The 14,208-nt window shown below is 43.5% G+C and overlaps 1 protein-coding gene across 12 annotated transcripts in view; it reads left to right on the top strand.

Moving 5' to 3' along the window:
* The first annotated feature begins 8,470 nt into the window (after positions 1–8,470).
* PKHD1 (PKHD1 ciliary IPT domain containing fibrocystin/polyductin) overlaps positions 8,471–14,208 on the top strand; it is a 475,771-nt gene continuing 470,033 nt past the window's right edge. For 10 of the 12 annotated variants that reach the window (XR_006385080.1, XM_044252662.1, XM_044252680.1 and 7 more), the window contains exons 1-2: positions 8,471–8,655; positions 11,490–11,557. The gene's annotated coding sequence lies outside the window, so the exon portion shown is untranslated. Of the gene's footprint in view, positions 8,656–11,448; positions 11,558–13,748; positions 13,905–14,208 lie in introns of those variants that run through there. The other 2 variants (XM_044252643.1, XM_044252653.1) reach the window with 2 other exon arrangements.

The raw sequence follows: 14,208 nt of genomic DNA, 5'->3' as shown, positions 1-14,208 counted from the left end.
CTGTAGAAATCGGACCCATCCTTCTGTATCCCACGTAGATGTCAGAGGCTCCAAAGGCCTCCCTGAAGTGATAATTCTGGATTTATCACTCATTCCTCTTCTAGGGTGCTTCCAACATCCTGCCTATGTCACCTTGTTCTATTTTTCTTTTTTTAATAATTTTTTTATTTTTTATAAACATATATTTTTATCCCCAGGGGTACAGGTCTGTGAATCGCCAGGTTTACACACTTCACAGCACTCACCAAAGCACATACACCTTGTTCTATTTTTTTTAAAGTAGATTGAAACCTTCTGGAGGGCAGAGGCTAGCTACACTGTGACCTCCCAGCATTTACCATAACAACACAGGTACTCAATCAATGTTTGCTTTTTTAGCTTAGTGGGATCGAATTAGAGCAAGTTCTGATTTCTGGGATGCCTGGGTGGCTCAGTCATTAAGCATCTGCCTTCAGTTTGGTCATGATCCCAAAGTCCTGGGATCAAGCCCTGCACTGGTCTCAAGCAGGGACCCTGCATCTCTCTCCTCTCTCTCTCTCTGTCAACAAAATAAATAAAATCTAAAAAAAAAAATATATATATTTCTGATGTTCCATCTCCCAGTTTAGTTTCTTTGTAAGTGAGAAATCAACAGCTGCAATTAATGACTGCACATTTTTCCCTTGCAGGACCAGTTCTTCAGGACTGCTGCTGAGTGTCCCTCTGCCTTGGGGATATTTAAGGAGGCCAGGGAAGAAATTTCTCCCTAAGTGCATCTCACTCCACCATGTCTGGGGTAGGTCTACCTCGTGGCCTAAGTCGTTGGTGCCTACCAGTTCTCACAGGGGAAGGTGCATACCAGTTTCAACTGGGGGAACTCATTGGAGTCTGTGATTCAGGGATTTGGGTTTCCAGTCCTTATTCCACATTAATTAACTGTGACTTTAGAAGAACTTGCTTCCTATTTCTGGGAGTCACAATCAATGGGTACAATAACCCATAGGACTGTAGTAAGGATTATATGAGTTAATGTATGAGGAAAAAAAAAAGAAAATGAAAATCTTGAAAAAATAAAACAAACAAACAAACAAAAAACCCCCAGCATTATTTTTTCGGATGGGAATGTTCCCAGCATGACACCTAAGTACCTCAGACATAGTCTGCATAGCGAATGTGTTGCTGTAAATCTTGCTCATGGTTTGTGACTTCATTGATTTATCTATTCATCTATCCTTCCATCCATTCAGTCATCTATTATTTTCTTTGTTGAATGCCTACGGTGTATCAGATACAGTGTACCAAAATAAAAAGGCTCCCTCAGCATGTGGTGAAACTGGGTGTCCCACCTGTGGAAGACTGGCTGGCATGCAGACAAGTGTTCATGGGCAGCAGTAGTCTTCCAGGCAAGTTACCCAAGTTCTGGATGAAGCATGGTTCAGAAACCTGATTGGCTGGCATAGCGAGGACTCTCCATTTTTCAGGTGAGTTTTCCTTCACCAAACCTAAGGGACTGCTCTGTAACCCTCCGGTGCTCATTGATTTGCTTGTGGTATGGCAGATCCTGGCTGGTGTAGTTCTGCCTTTACATCTGTACCTGAGAGCCCAAATGTTTGCTTGGTGGCATGGAGTCAGATTTGGGGACTGGAAGTAGGATTTGAATGTTTAGTGGAACACATGTAGATGGACTGGATTTTTAAGAAAGATTTTATTTATTATTTGACACAGAGAGAGATCACAAGTAGGCAGAGTGGCAGGCAGAGAGAGAGAGTGGGGAGCTGTCTCCCTGCTGTGCAGAGAGAGGGCCTGATGCAGGGCTCATTCCCAGGACACCAGGATCATGACAGGAGCCGAAGGCAGAGACTTAACCCACTGAGCCACCCAGGCGCTCCTGGATTTTTTTTTAATATATTTTTATCTTGAAATAGTTTAGAAAGAAATTATACAGTAATTTAGACAATTACAGAATAGTTTAGACAAGAAATTCCACAAGCCAGAGTTCCTCTGTACCCTTCATCCAGCTTTCCCTAATGGTAACATTGTACACAACTATAGAACCTTTATAAAACTAGGAAATTGGCATTGATATAATACTATTAACTCAACTGCACACTCTATTCACATTAACCTGGACTGGATTTGTTTTAATAAATAGATATAAGCTGCAAGCTATGAGATATGCCCGAGGAGTTGTTAAAAAGCAATAAAAAGAGATGCTGTGTGACTGGAGAAAAAGAAATCTGTTTCACCTACACCAATAACAATGCATACAGAGTTTAATACAACCACAATAATTATTCAAGTATAATCAGATTAAATGCTATAATGAAGAAGTAAAGATTTAACAAGTATATGGAGTGGGGGGAAACTCATCTAGTCTAGGAGGAAAACTGTCTGTGGGACAGTCATCTGGAGGTCTGAGGATGACTAGGAATTAACAATGAGGTAACAGGAGTGTGGGGTGGTTCTTAGTTCAGAGCTTCGTGGATCAAGTAAGTGTTTATCCCTGGGCTCACCTATTTCAAAGCTGATTCTGGTTACTATTGCTGCATAGACAGCAGGCACTTTCTTATACTCACAGGTTGTGTGAATCAAGACTGTGGAAGGGGCGTAGCAGGGATGGCTTCTCTCTATTACGTGATATGTGTGAGGCTGTAGATAGGAAGACACAAATGTTGGCAGGGACTGGATGCCTGGGGTCTGAAACGGTGAGAAGAGCCATTCACTCATGGGTGTGGTGTCTGGGACTGCTGACTGGAGTACCTACAGAAGTGTCTCTATGTGGCTTGGCTTCCTCACAACATGGTGGCCCCAGAGTAGTTGGATTTCTCACGGGGGTGACTCAGAGCTCCAAGTATCAGTGTTCCAATGCACAAGGCAAAACTTCATTGTGTTTTCTGACTGAGACTTGTAAGTCAGGCAGCATCATCTCTGATGCCTTCTATTAGTTTTAAGTGAGCAACAAGCCCCTCTGGCTTCAGGAGGAGGGAGACATGGGGTCTTCTACCAGTGAGATAGCTGACAAAGAATTTGTGACCATTTTTGTAGAACTTCCACATCACATGCTTTCACAAATAGGCCATCTGAAAGGTTTTCTTCAGATACATGAACAGCCTTAAGTCTTATTGAGTAATTTGATCCATTAACTTGCTATTTTTATTGTTGAATTCTGAAGGCACTCTTCTTGTGTGTCTTGATCTTCTTGTGATTCCCTCCTGTTTATCACCTCTATGTCCCTTGTATTAGGAATTGCTCTCTGTGCTGTTTTATCATCTGTGCAACATATGCCAGAGAAGGGGCAAATGCTTCTTCCATTTTAAAACCAATTTCCTCTAAGATATAGAACTTGACAGTATCCTAAACATTCTGTTGCTAAAGCAAGCATTCTACTGGGCTGCAGAAATGTTTGACTTCAGTGTCACTCACAATTTCACAACTAAGTGTGAGATATACTTGGGAAATCTCAGCTGGGCTTCTGGACTCAGAGAGTAACAGGGTATCAAACTAGAAAAAAATTAATTGCTTTTGTGTTGTTGCTCCCTGCTGGTATGATTTATTTTAAATCCGCTTAACCTAGGGAGAAGGAGCTTTACTGTAATTTAGAAACTGACATACGATGTTTCGCCCCCATCTCTCACAGATGCTCCAAATTCAGAGCAAAGGATGTTTCTGCAGTCTGCAAGACATCAGATATCGCAACATCTATTTTATCCAACATGGCAAGAATAGAGTTACTCCACATAAGTGAATTTTATGAGCAACTGAAGTCTACCCCCTTTGAGTGCCAATGTATTTTATAAAATATTTAATTTTTCTAGAATAAGATTGAACATGTATTATACTCATTTCCCTGTTTTCTTAGATGTAGGATGAGCAACCATCTTGGTTCGTCTGGGACTTGCCCTGTTTTAGCACTGGAAGTCCCACATCCTGGGAACGGTCCTAGGCAGGGTACACTGGGAGAGATGGCCACCCTACACTTAGACATGGACTTGATTTCAGTGCTTTCTGATTGCTCTGGTTTGTTGGTAGGAACACAGCTGTGTTGAATGTTATAATCCAATGATGCCCTCAGGATGACTGAAGCATAGAGCACCATGTGCCTTCAGACCCTGTGATGGGAGAGTTGCTCGTCAGCTCTGCTCATTCGTGTGTGGAACTACCTACTGTTCAATGTTTCTCCCAAGTGTGCAGGGTGTGTAAGTTGTTTTCGTCTGAGCCCTCCAGGGGCCTTGTTGGTTTTTAGGACTCTCATCAAGGTCATAGAGGTCACTACAGTTTGGCGTCTGGATCAGTGGGGTCATTTTTGTCAAAATAATTTAATGAGCAGAACTGATGCAAGATAGAGGCAATCATGACAAATTACTTTTGAATAATTTTACTTAGTGGGAAAGATAACTTTTCTGAAGAAATTATGAAGCAGGTGTGTTACTCATACTTTGGACCCTGTGGTGGAACAGATTTGTTTCTCCCCAAATTGGAGCGCCTGTATTCATTTATCTTCAGGCTTTCAATTTAATTAGGAATATGATATTAAATATCATTGATTTAGTTTTTGTTTCTCCATGGAAAAGAGATACTAGTAAGACTTGGGGAAAAGGAAGGAGGACGAGTTGGGTCTACTTTAGACAGGTGAAAGGGGAATTGCCTGAGGAGGAATCTGCCAACCACAGAAGTAGCATCCCCGGGCCATAGTTCCATGGCTGGTCACAGAGGACATGCCCCTGGAGAAAGAGAGCAAAGCTTGCTTCAGAGCTCCTCTTCCCCGTCTTATTCCTGTAAGTAAGATGAAGTTCTTACTTAGACAAAGGGGCCATGTGAATGTCCTGCTCTGTGGTCTGTCCCTGCCATCTATCAGAAACATGCATATAATTTGAAGAGCATATAAAAAACAAGTTTGCTGAAGAGAAAGCGAAAAAGCGAAATGTATTGAGCATTCTTGGTTTCTATTTAAAATCTAGTTTTGGCTTCTGTGGCCTTCATCCACTCAGTGTTTTTTTTTTCTGAGATGGATTTACAAGGCATTCCTGTGCATTTTATCATGCCTACGCTACCTACAAGGTACAATGTAAAATGTTCTGGGGGTACAGAGAAATAAAGATAATTCTTTTCAGAGAAATGTAGCATCTGGTTTGGGAATGACATGTACAGGTCAAATGTTGCCAGGCTTTGCCAGCCAGTGCATATTCATGAGGTCACATTTATAGTAGCATCCAATTTTTAATGACTCGGAACTCTACATTTTCCCACTTGGGAACTTAGAGCTTAGACTCTTAGAGCTTATATATTAGTTAGGGTTCCAGTAGGAAGCAGATAGAACATTCAGGCTGAAAAATTAATAGAGGGGCTATTGTAAGAACTGTGGCCAAGGTTAAGGAGAAGCAATAAGGGGTGGTGTGGTACATGTAAGCTAGTAATGATAGAAGCTATTAGCCTTGGGCCTGAAGGGACAAACAGAAGGGCTACCAGAACTTGCACAGAGAGAAAGAGAGAGAGAGAGAGCTCTATTTGGAAAGGGTGCCTTGTCAGTAGCCGAGATTAATAGGCAAGTAACTGGAGGGGGGAAACCCCCTTATCATGTCTTGCCCCTATGCACCTCCCCCTGAGCTCTGGTTGTGTCCTCCATTTGTGAAACCAACCAGAAGCCAATGGGTAAGGAAGCACACTGGTGCAGTCCTCATGGATCCCCCTTCTTGGGCACAGAGAAGAGCAGAGAAGGCAGAGAGTAGATCTGGAGGGTCAGATGGAAGATGTCAAGCTCACTGATTTCAGAGAGTTCCTAAGGTGATACCCTTTTGTCCTTCCTCTTTAGCTCTGGTTTCCTTTGTTTAAGATCCACATCCTGCAAAGTGATCTAAAGGATTTTCCCTGTTGACACTGTTCCTGGGGTGACTAATAAAATGTCTAAAGTTCTTGCCAATGTGTTCTCTTCCAGTATACCTGTGTTAGTCTGAGTTCTCTGTGAAGTAGATGCTAAGGCAGAATTAAATGTAAGGACTTTGACTAGGGGAAATGCTGAACAGAGAAAAGGGGGATGAGCTGGCAAGGCTGGAAGAGCTGTCAGACTGACCCCAAGTGAGGGAGAGGTGGGTAGAAGCATCCTAGGCAACTGTGTAGTCTAAGGAAGGTTCTGCAAGGTTGATGGGGGAGCCTTCAAGGCACGGTCTTCATGAGAGCAGTCCTGTGCCTTGCTAGCCCTGTCCCATTCACTCCTTGGGAGCAGCCTGTAGAGTGTAGTCTTGGCCAAATGTGGTGATGAACTTCAGAGCACAATGGCTAGACACTTGTTTGATTATGCTTTCCGTAATTGGGGATCTGTGAGGTGCATTCTCATGTGCCCCTCTCCCTCCATTTCCCAGAGCTGCTAGTCCCCAAGAATTCAGAGTGGTGTTAGAATCCTAGAGAAAGGGGTCAGAGAATGGTTTTCTCCCTTGACCAAGTTTGCTTCATAGCCCTGAGCAAAAATTTTTGTGCCAAGTTTTCATAAACTCTCATAGAAACAGTTTCCTATGGACTGGTGTCAATGTTAGGGGTGGGCATGGCTGCCTCTGTTGTGTGGCAGGGGAACCATGGTCAGGCTACCTTCTGAGGAACATTTGTCTTTATCATTGGGTCAGAAACCTGAACTCAAGGCTTTATTTAGATTTCCTCTATGAGAGGGTATTTGGAGTATGATTAGATGTCTATATGCTGTGTTTGCTTGGCAAACTTAAATCTGTACCTAGATTTGGGGGTCTTGAGGTGCACGAGGGAACTCACAGAGGGGAGTATTTGAAGCTCACCAAGGTTTCAGGTGGCATACCACTCCCTATAGAGTTCCAACTTCTCCTTTTAGGCTCTGGAACATTAAATGGCTCGTTTCTCCTCATTTCTTCAACAGTAGAGCTTGATTGCCCCCCAGGAAGTTCCTAGAACACAGGAGCCAAAGTCATTAGGATTCTTGTGGTTAAGAATGGAGAAGTAAATCTACCCATAAGAAATTTGGGGTTGCTTTTGGTTAAAATCTTGACAGCTAGGCTGGCAAAGAGAATTGTGAATATCTCTTATAGGCTATTTGCCCAAGAATACATGATATTAATTTCTGGAAACCTTTTGCTAAAGTAGCAAGAAATAAAACATGGGTTAAGTTTTTACCAGGAGACTTGCTATACTATAGTAATCTAGTCTGATCATGTTTTTGTCCCCACTGTCAGAGAGCAAGCCCTTTGAGGGCAGAAACTGTGTCATATTCTTTAAAAAATAATTTTGTATCAGCTAAGTGATCCATGAATATGGTTTCCTCTACAAAAATAAAAAATTACCAATAATTCTGAAATCCCCTTTGATTATCTCCTCCTGCCTGGTCTGTCCTCTCCTTCCCACTCCTCATGCACCAAGCACACAAGGGTAGCTCAAAGGGTGCTTGTTGACCAAACTGGGGGATCCAGAGTGGAAATTGATGTTCAGCAGGCAGGTGCGGTGGTAGGGCGGTTGATTCTCTACTTGGCCAACCTGGCCAGGCACTCTGTTTCCAAACTGCTGGCTGCAGCACTAGGAAAAGCATCCTGCTCATCGCTGGTTGCAGGCTGTGCTACACAGCAGATTTGCTGTAATCTCTGATACTGTGCAGATGGTAGGTTCCCTATTATCTTCAGAGTTATGCTATAGTCCCATAGATTAAAACTAGTCTTATGGGGGATGCTTGCTTCCCAGGTCTCCTCCTGATGGTCCTTTGAGGGGGAGACTCAGGACTATCAAATTCTACTGGAAAGTTTCCCTTCCCAGAGGAAAGGTCAGGAAAAGATGAGAATTCCTTCTGGTCAGGAACCAATGGGCATAGACTGACATGATCGGGAAGCTGGTGCTGTAAATTGGATTGGGTGGTGGGACGGAGACAGAAAAGTCAGACGAGAACCAATGAGAAAGGTCGCTGCTGTTGACTTCCTGAGCCTGCTTGTTCTCCGATACTTTATCAAGAGGGTCAGACCAATGACTGAGACCCATAGTCTGGTCCTGCTAGAAGGTGATGAGGACAAGTCAAGGGCCTCATCTTGGTCAAAAAAGCGAGGTCAGAAGTGAGGGAGAAAAGTAAAATGACAAAGAGGGCTTAGTGGGTCCTTTCTTAACAAGATTTTGAAGAAGTCCCTTCTTTTCTCTGCTTCTTTAGACACACAAGCCTGTAGGGAGAGTGTCAGCCCACAGCAGGGAACTCAGGAGTCCTTCCTCTTGATGAAAAGGCTGTTCAGAATGGGGACCAACCCTTCGCTGGCCCTTTGTCTTGGGCCCTGTGTTTGGTCACTGACTTACTGGAAAATTCTTTCAATCATTGAATGCCTGTTTGTCTCACTGTGTGGACTTTTAAAATTCTTGTCTGGGGCACATGCAGTAAGTGGTGAAAAATGTAAGAACTCTTTCTTTGCTCATTAATGAAAGTCCCTGAGAAAAATGCCTAAGTAGCTTGTGTTAATCATTAAACTTGCCCTATGGTCAGTTCTGAACTCTTACTTCGGTGAATGTTTGGCCAGGACACAAACGAGTTAGGCGAGTTACAGTCCAACATGAGTGGGTTACATACACCGTAGCTACGGGCTGGGCTCTAACCAGGTGACACAGCCATCGGTTCTCATGGGAGAAAACAAGATCACATAGAAAGGAAAGACAAGCTCTCCCTTGAGTCGCAACGAGACAGAAACAGATAAGGTACTGTATGATTCAGAAATGTCTCTGTTCTCTCTTCTGTAGGTATTGCATTTTTTGCTGAAGTCCAGGTCAACAAAAGGAAATGGAGGATCCGTATTAACAACCTTGCCACTCTGTCTCTGAATTCCAGAGGAATCGGGGGTGGGGTGGGGTGGGATGGTTGGGGGGGATGGGGGAGTGTGTGGGGGGTGACAAGTGAGGGAGGAGAAGAGGAAGCGGAGGAATGGGAGCATAGAGAGGTGCTGAGAGGACATTGGACTAAATGCACACAGCTCTTGTTTGGTTGGAAATGATCTGGCTGGCAGAATTAAGTGGAGGCTGAGTTTATTCCTAGGAAGAATTTGTGGATTAATCATGTTAAGAAAAATTACACTTACTAAAGATTTGATTGCTCTATTCTAGAGGAGGAAGATGCAGGTCTGAGCATAGAAGTTGAAGAAAACCAAACCCAACCCTTTGAGGAAGGGATAATTTAAAATTACTGATTTCTGTGTTCCAAGCTGGGAAGCAGGAATTGAGATGAAGATTGAAATCATGCAGCCAGACTGAAAATAGACTCTCCTGTGCTGAGAATATTCTGTTGGGTATAATAGACAAGTCAGATCCTGGTCCTTGGTCTGAGTAGCAAACCCTCCTGGGTACTTTTCTTTATGCAGTAGATGTTAATTCTGAAAATTAAATGTTTTAAAATTGAATTCTATTCCAAATAGATGTAAAATATAGAGAATTTTGCAACTTATAGGAACATTTGTTGAATCCACTTGGGTATTATAGATTTCCCTTCATAAATGTAAGTAGCCTCCATCCCTACCCCATCTACCAGTACATGAAGACCTGTACTCAGATTTTCTCTGTTTTCCCAGCTCCTAGCACAGTGCCCAGCATATATTAGGAATATAATAAAAGTTTGTGGAGTTTAATTAAATATAGATTATTTCATTTATTGGGTTGTCTTAATCAGGGTATTCCTATAAGTTTATTCTAAATTTCGTGCAGATATTCTTTTTTTTCTGGAGTTTATTGTGGCTTTTATATTTCCTGAAAGGGTATAACTGTTTTTGTTAGTTTCAGTGTTTTCTTAAAAATACAAATTAAATGTATACTTAGTAATACATATACGTATTCAGTTCTGTCAACTTGTTTGACTTTTATTTTTTATTATTATTTTTTAATTTTAATTTTAATTTTAATTCCAGTATAGTTAACACACAGTGTTCTATTAGTTTCAGGTGTACCATATTGATCCAGCAAATCTGTTGAACAATAGAGTAATATGCAGAATTGTTGAATCACAATTCATTTGCTGATCAAGAGCTCATCAAGGGGATCTCTTAATCCCCTTCACCTACTTCACCCATCCCCCCCACCCACCTCCCCTCTGGTAACCCTCTGTTCTCTGTAGTTAAAAGTCTGTTTTGTGGCTTGTCTTTTTTTTTACCCCTTCAGTTTTTTTTGTTTGTTGTTGTTGTTTCTTAAATTCCACACATGAGTGAAATCATATGGTATTTGTCTTTTCTTGACTGGCTTATTTCACTTAGCATTATACTCTCTAGGTCTATCCGTGTTGAAAATGATGAGATTTCATACTTTTTTATGGCTGAGTAACATTCCATTGCATATATATACTACATCTTTATCCATTCCTCTATCAGGGGACACATGTGGGCTGCTTCCATAATTTGGCTATTGTTGGTAATGCTGTAATAAACATAGGGGTGCATATAGCCTTCCCAACTAGTGTTTTTATATCCTTCTGAATTAGTGTTTTTGTATTCTTTAGGTAAATATCCAGTAGAATTTTTTTTTTTTAACTTTTAGAAAATTTCACAGCCAGTATTTTTCAGAGGATTTTGTCTGTGTTCTGTGATTTGGGGTGGCCCGGGGGCCTCTCCAGAGCAGTCATCAGGACGTTACCCAAGGCATATGGCTTTTTTTTTTTTTTTTCAGCTAGGCTTCCATAGATTCTTCTCATCTCACATGTGTGGAAACCATTTCTTTCAGGTTAGGTAAACAAGGCAGAGAGTCTAAAAATATATATTCACCAGTTAGAATTCTTTTACTGAATAACCATGTGGGGCCTTTGCACAGAGATGTTTGTGGACACAGAAGACTGGGCCCTGGATCTCTTTGAGGAAGGGATAATTTATTTATTTATTTATTTATTTAAAAAAGATTTAATTAATTAATTTATTTGACAGACAGAGATCACAAATAGGTGGAAAGGCAGGCAGAGAGAGAGAGAGGAGGAAGCAGAGCAGAGAGCAGAGCAGAGAGCCCAACACAGGGCTTGATCTCAGGACCCTGAGATCATGACTGGAGACGAAGACAGAGGCTTTAGCCTACTGAGCCACCCAGGTGCCCCGAGGAAGGGATAATTTAAAAGAAGAGGCATATATGCAGTATGTGGTCCAGGCTTCCCAAGACATAAGATGGAGGTTCAGAGAGCAAAGGGCAACCATAATCGGAATGGCTGGGTGTTAGACGAGGTCACTGAGATGACGTGACTGCTGGTTGATCTGAGTTGGACATGGGCCACTAGAGGCTCCTCAACCCCTCTCTTGTCCTCCTGTTCCCACAGAGCGAGATTTATTCTAAGAGAAGCCCTGAGCTAGTGATGTGTTGTTGAGGCTCTGTGGATGTCCTACATGTCTAACTTCGGTTAAGACCTCTATACAGATGTTTAAGATTCTGGCAGGCAGATACGGAGATGTACTCTTATTGGGGATGTCCAAGATGAACCTTGTATGTAAATTCCCTTCCTTATTATCCCTGCTACCTACCAATCTGGAACAGCCTGCCTCTTTCTTTGGTCTCTCCCTGCTGTCTGCGTACAGGAGTCCATTTGCAAGCCAACGGTTGATCATCCAACCAGGAGACCAAAGGAAGAATCCTTAGGAAAGAGGTATCTGCAGGGGAAATCCTGTGCTGGCTGGTGGCCTCCATGTGGGGAGGGAGGGGTGGCCTGGAGGTGAGATGCTCGTGGACTGCCATGTGAGCACCGGGTCCCAAGAAAATGCCAGCTGGCCCCATGTGCTTGTTGGAGGAACTGCTCAGAGTGCCTGGTGGCTGAGAGGGGAAATGAAGATTTCCTCTGCTCTGGGCCATTTGGCTAGACCCCGATGCCCCACTTGAGGCTGAAACTCAAAGCTAGAAAGTTGGAAGAAGAGCTGACGTTAGAGAAGGACGTGCAGGTGTCCACTACTCTACTGGCTCTGGGGCTGGCAGACCAGGTGGAAAGAGAAGGATAATCAGGTAGAGAAGTTCATGTGCTGGTTTGCAAAGTGAGGAGGACATAAAATGTTGCGGCTTAAGACCCCAACACTTATGCCAAAGCCTGATTGGGATGTTAAGAGGTGGAAGCCCCAGGGAAGTGAGGAGAGCAAGGAGGAGGAGGAAAGGGGGGTGTTGTGAAACAGACAAAGTGCCCTGTGCCATCCCATCCCTAATACAAAGGAAAGAAAAAGGCGCAGCAACAGCAACCCCAGCCAACTGGGGCAGCTGCCAGTTCAGGAAACATTCTGGAAGAGAGAACACACTCCTGCTGAATTTATTGATACAGATGTCAATTTCCATCCAAGGGTAAGTATCCAGGCACAGTTAGTTGACTATGGGATGGATACAAGGGGCGTGTCATTTCTCTGAAATGCAGGAGACTGAGAAGATGAGCAATGTTCCCACATACTCTGCCCCCATCCCCCAGCAGTGCCTGTGTGATGTTCAGGCATTCAAGGGACACACTTCCTTGTAGACTGGATTATTCTAGCCTGTAGGAAGGCTTGACACAACAAGGGGGTTCTCCCTAGGTACATGGGGTCATGGAAATCTATACAGAGGGTACAACAGATTCTTAGGGATTTGGAAATGAGACAGGGAATTGATGCCCCTGTCCCTGAAGGCCCTGCTCAGGCTACATTCACCACAAGAATGAAAGCCAAGATACTGCAGTGTGCCCTCAGCTCCTGGTATGGGACGCTGAGATCCATGCGGAGTCCAGCTGTGGGACAAGACATTTATGATGCTGGACAATCCATCACTGATCTATGCGAAACTGACAAATCCTGGCAGTGGGTATGGGCCGTGATAAAGACCTGGTACAGAGAGGGAGCTCAGAAAGCTGAAAAACTATTTCAATTGGGTGGAAAGGGTCTGATAAAAGTAATGAGGATGTCACTGTGGTTTGACGTCCTTGCTGCCAGGGCTCCACCTGAAGAAATAGACTGGAAATCCATGCCCTGTTGGTTGCCCTATGGAAAACCTTAAGTCCAAACAACAATTCAGATCAGTTCCATTGGCCCCTATCATCCTTGCTTCCCCATATGCTCCAGCAGAGGCCATGGAGACATGGTCCTATTTGGGGTGGGTACCCTCCACACTTCCCATATAGGATGCAGCCCAGGATCGCCTCCAGGTTAGGGCCAGTAAAGAAGGTTGGAAGCCTCATGTTCAGCTCACTGTTCACTGGTCTCCCAGAGATTATCAAAAGGTGAGGGCTCTGGTGGCTTTTGGAGCTGAATGCACCCTGATACAGGTAACCCTCAGAAGTTTCCTGGCCCCCTCAGCACCATTGGCGGTTATAGAGGACAAACAGTTACAGTCAGGAAGCTCACTTTGACACTACAAATTGGGCATTCAACTCCACCAGAATACAAGTTTTTTTTTTTTTTTTTTAAGGTTTATTTATTTTATATAGAGTGCGTGTGGTCAGTGATGGGATGTCACATCTCAAAGGTCGTGATGTACAAGACGGGGCAAAAGAACATGTCATCGAGTGGAGGTTACATGTCCCCCAGAATCTGCAAGCAGCAGGATTTGTAGAAAGGACAAAAGGAGTATTAAAGCAGCAGAACAAGCAAAATCCTTTGGCTGGGTGGGCTAAAATACTATCCCAGGCTTTAATATATTTGAATGATATATCAGTAGAACCCCTAACCCCATGTACCAGACTGGGGACACCTACTGAGACAGCCAAATTGTCAAAGATATGGAAGTCATGGAAAACAGCCATTGCCCCATGTCTCATGTGGATCAGGGTGTGATGCTGCTGAGAACACCGAGCCCCATCATACCTGGGAAAAGCAATATCTACGGCATTTACAACGGGGTGTCCTACTGGAAAAGGTGAATTACTTCCCGTCCCTGGTGAATGGGAGGTACTGTCTCCTCTGGGATCCAGTTGTCCCGTGGCAAGCTGGACCTGCTGAAACACACTGTGTTTGGAATGGAACATGCACCACTGAAAGAGGGAGAAGGTGAGGGTTCTGGTCTGGCATATCCCTCGCCTTAGTTTATCTCCACTCATCTACCTCTGTTGGCCAGTATGTATGGTGTGCATAGCCAGGTCAAGTTCCTAAAGCTGCCCACTTCCCTCTCCTCAAGGCTGCGAGTATGTTCTGTTTTCCCACTGGTACAATAATTTGGCCACCATCTTTGTCCCTCCAATGGCCTGAAGGACATCATAAACACAGAGAAACCCTGACCACATTCACCCAGCAAGCTTTAAACGGTAGCTGGGAAAGTCTGTCCTTACCAAACACTGAAGTGTCTCCAGTGGGA

This window comes from Neovison vison, chromosome 1 (genome assembly GCF_020171115.1).
Source record: "Neovison vison isolate M4711 chromosome 1, ASM_NN_V1, whole genome shotgun sequence".
Lineage (NCBI taxonomy): Eukaryota > Metazoa > Chordata > Mammalia > Carnivora > Mustelidae > Neogale > Neogale vison.
The sequence above is the reverse complement of the archived record's forward strand: the minus strand, read 5'-3'. Positions and strand labels throughout refer to the sequence as shown.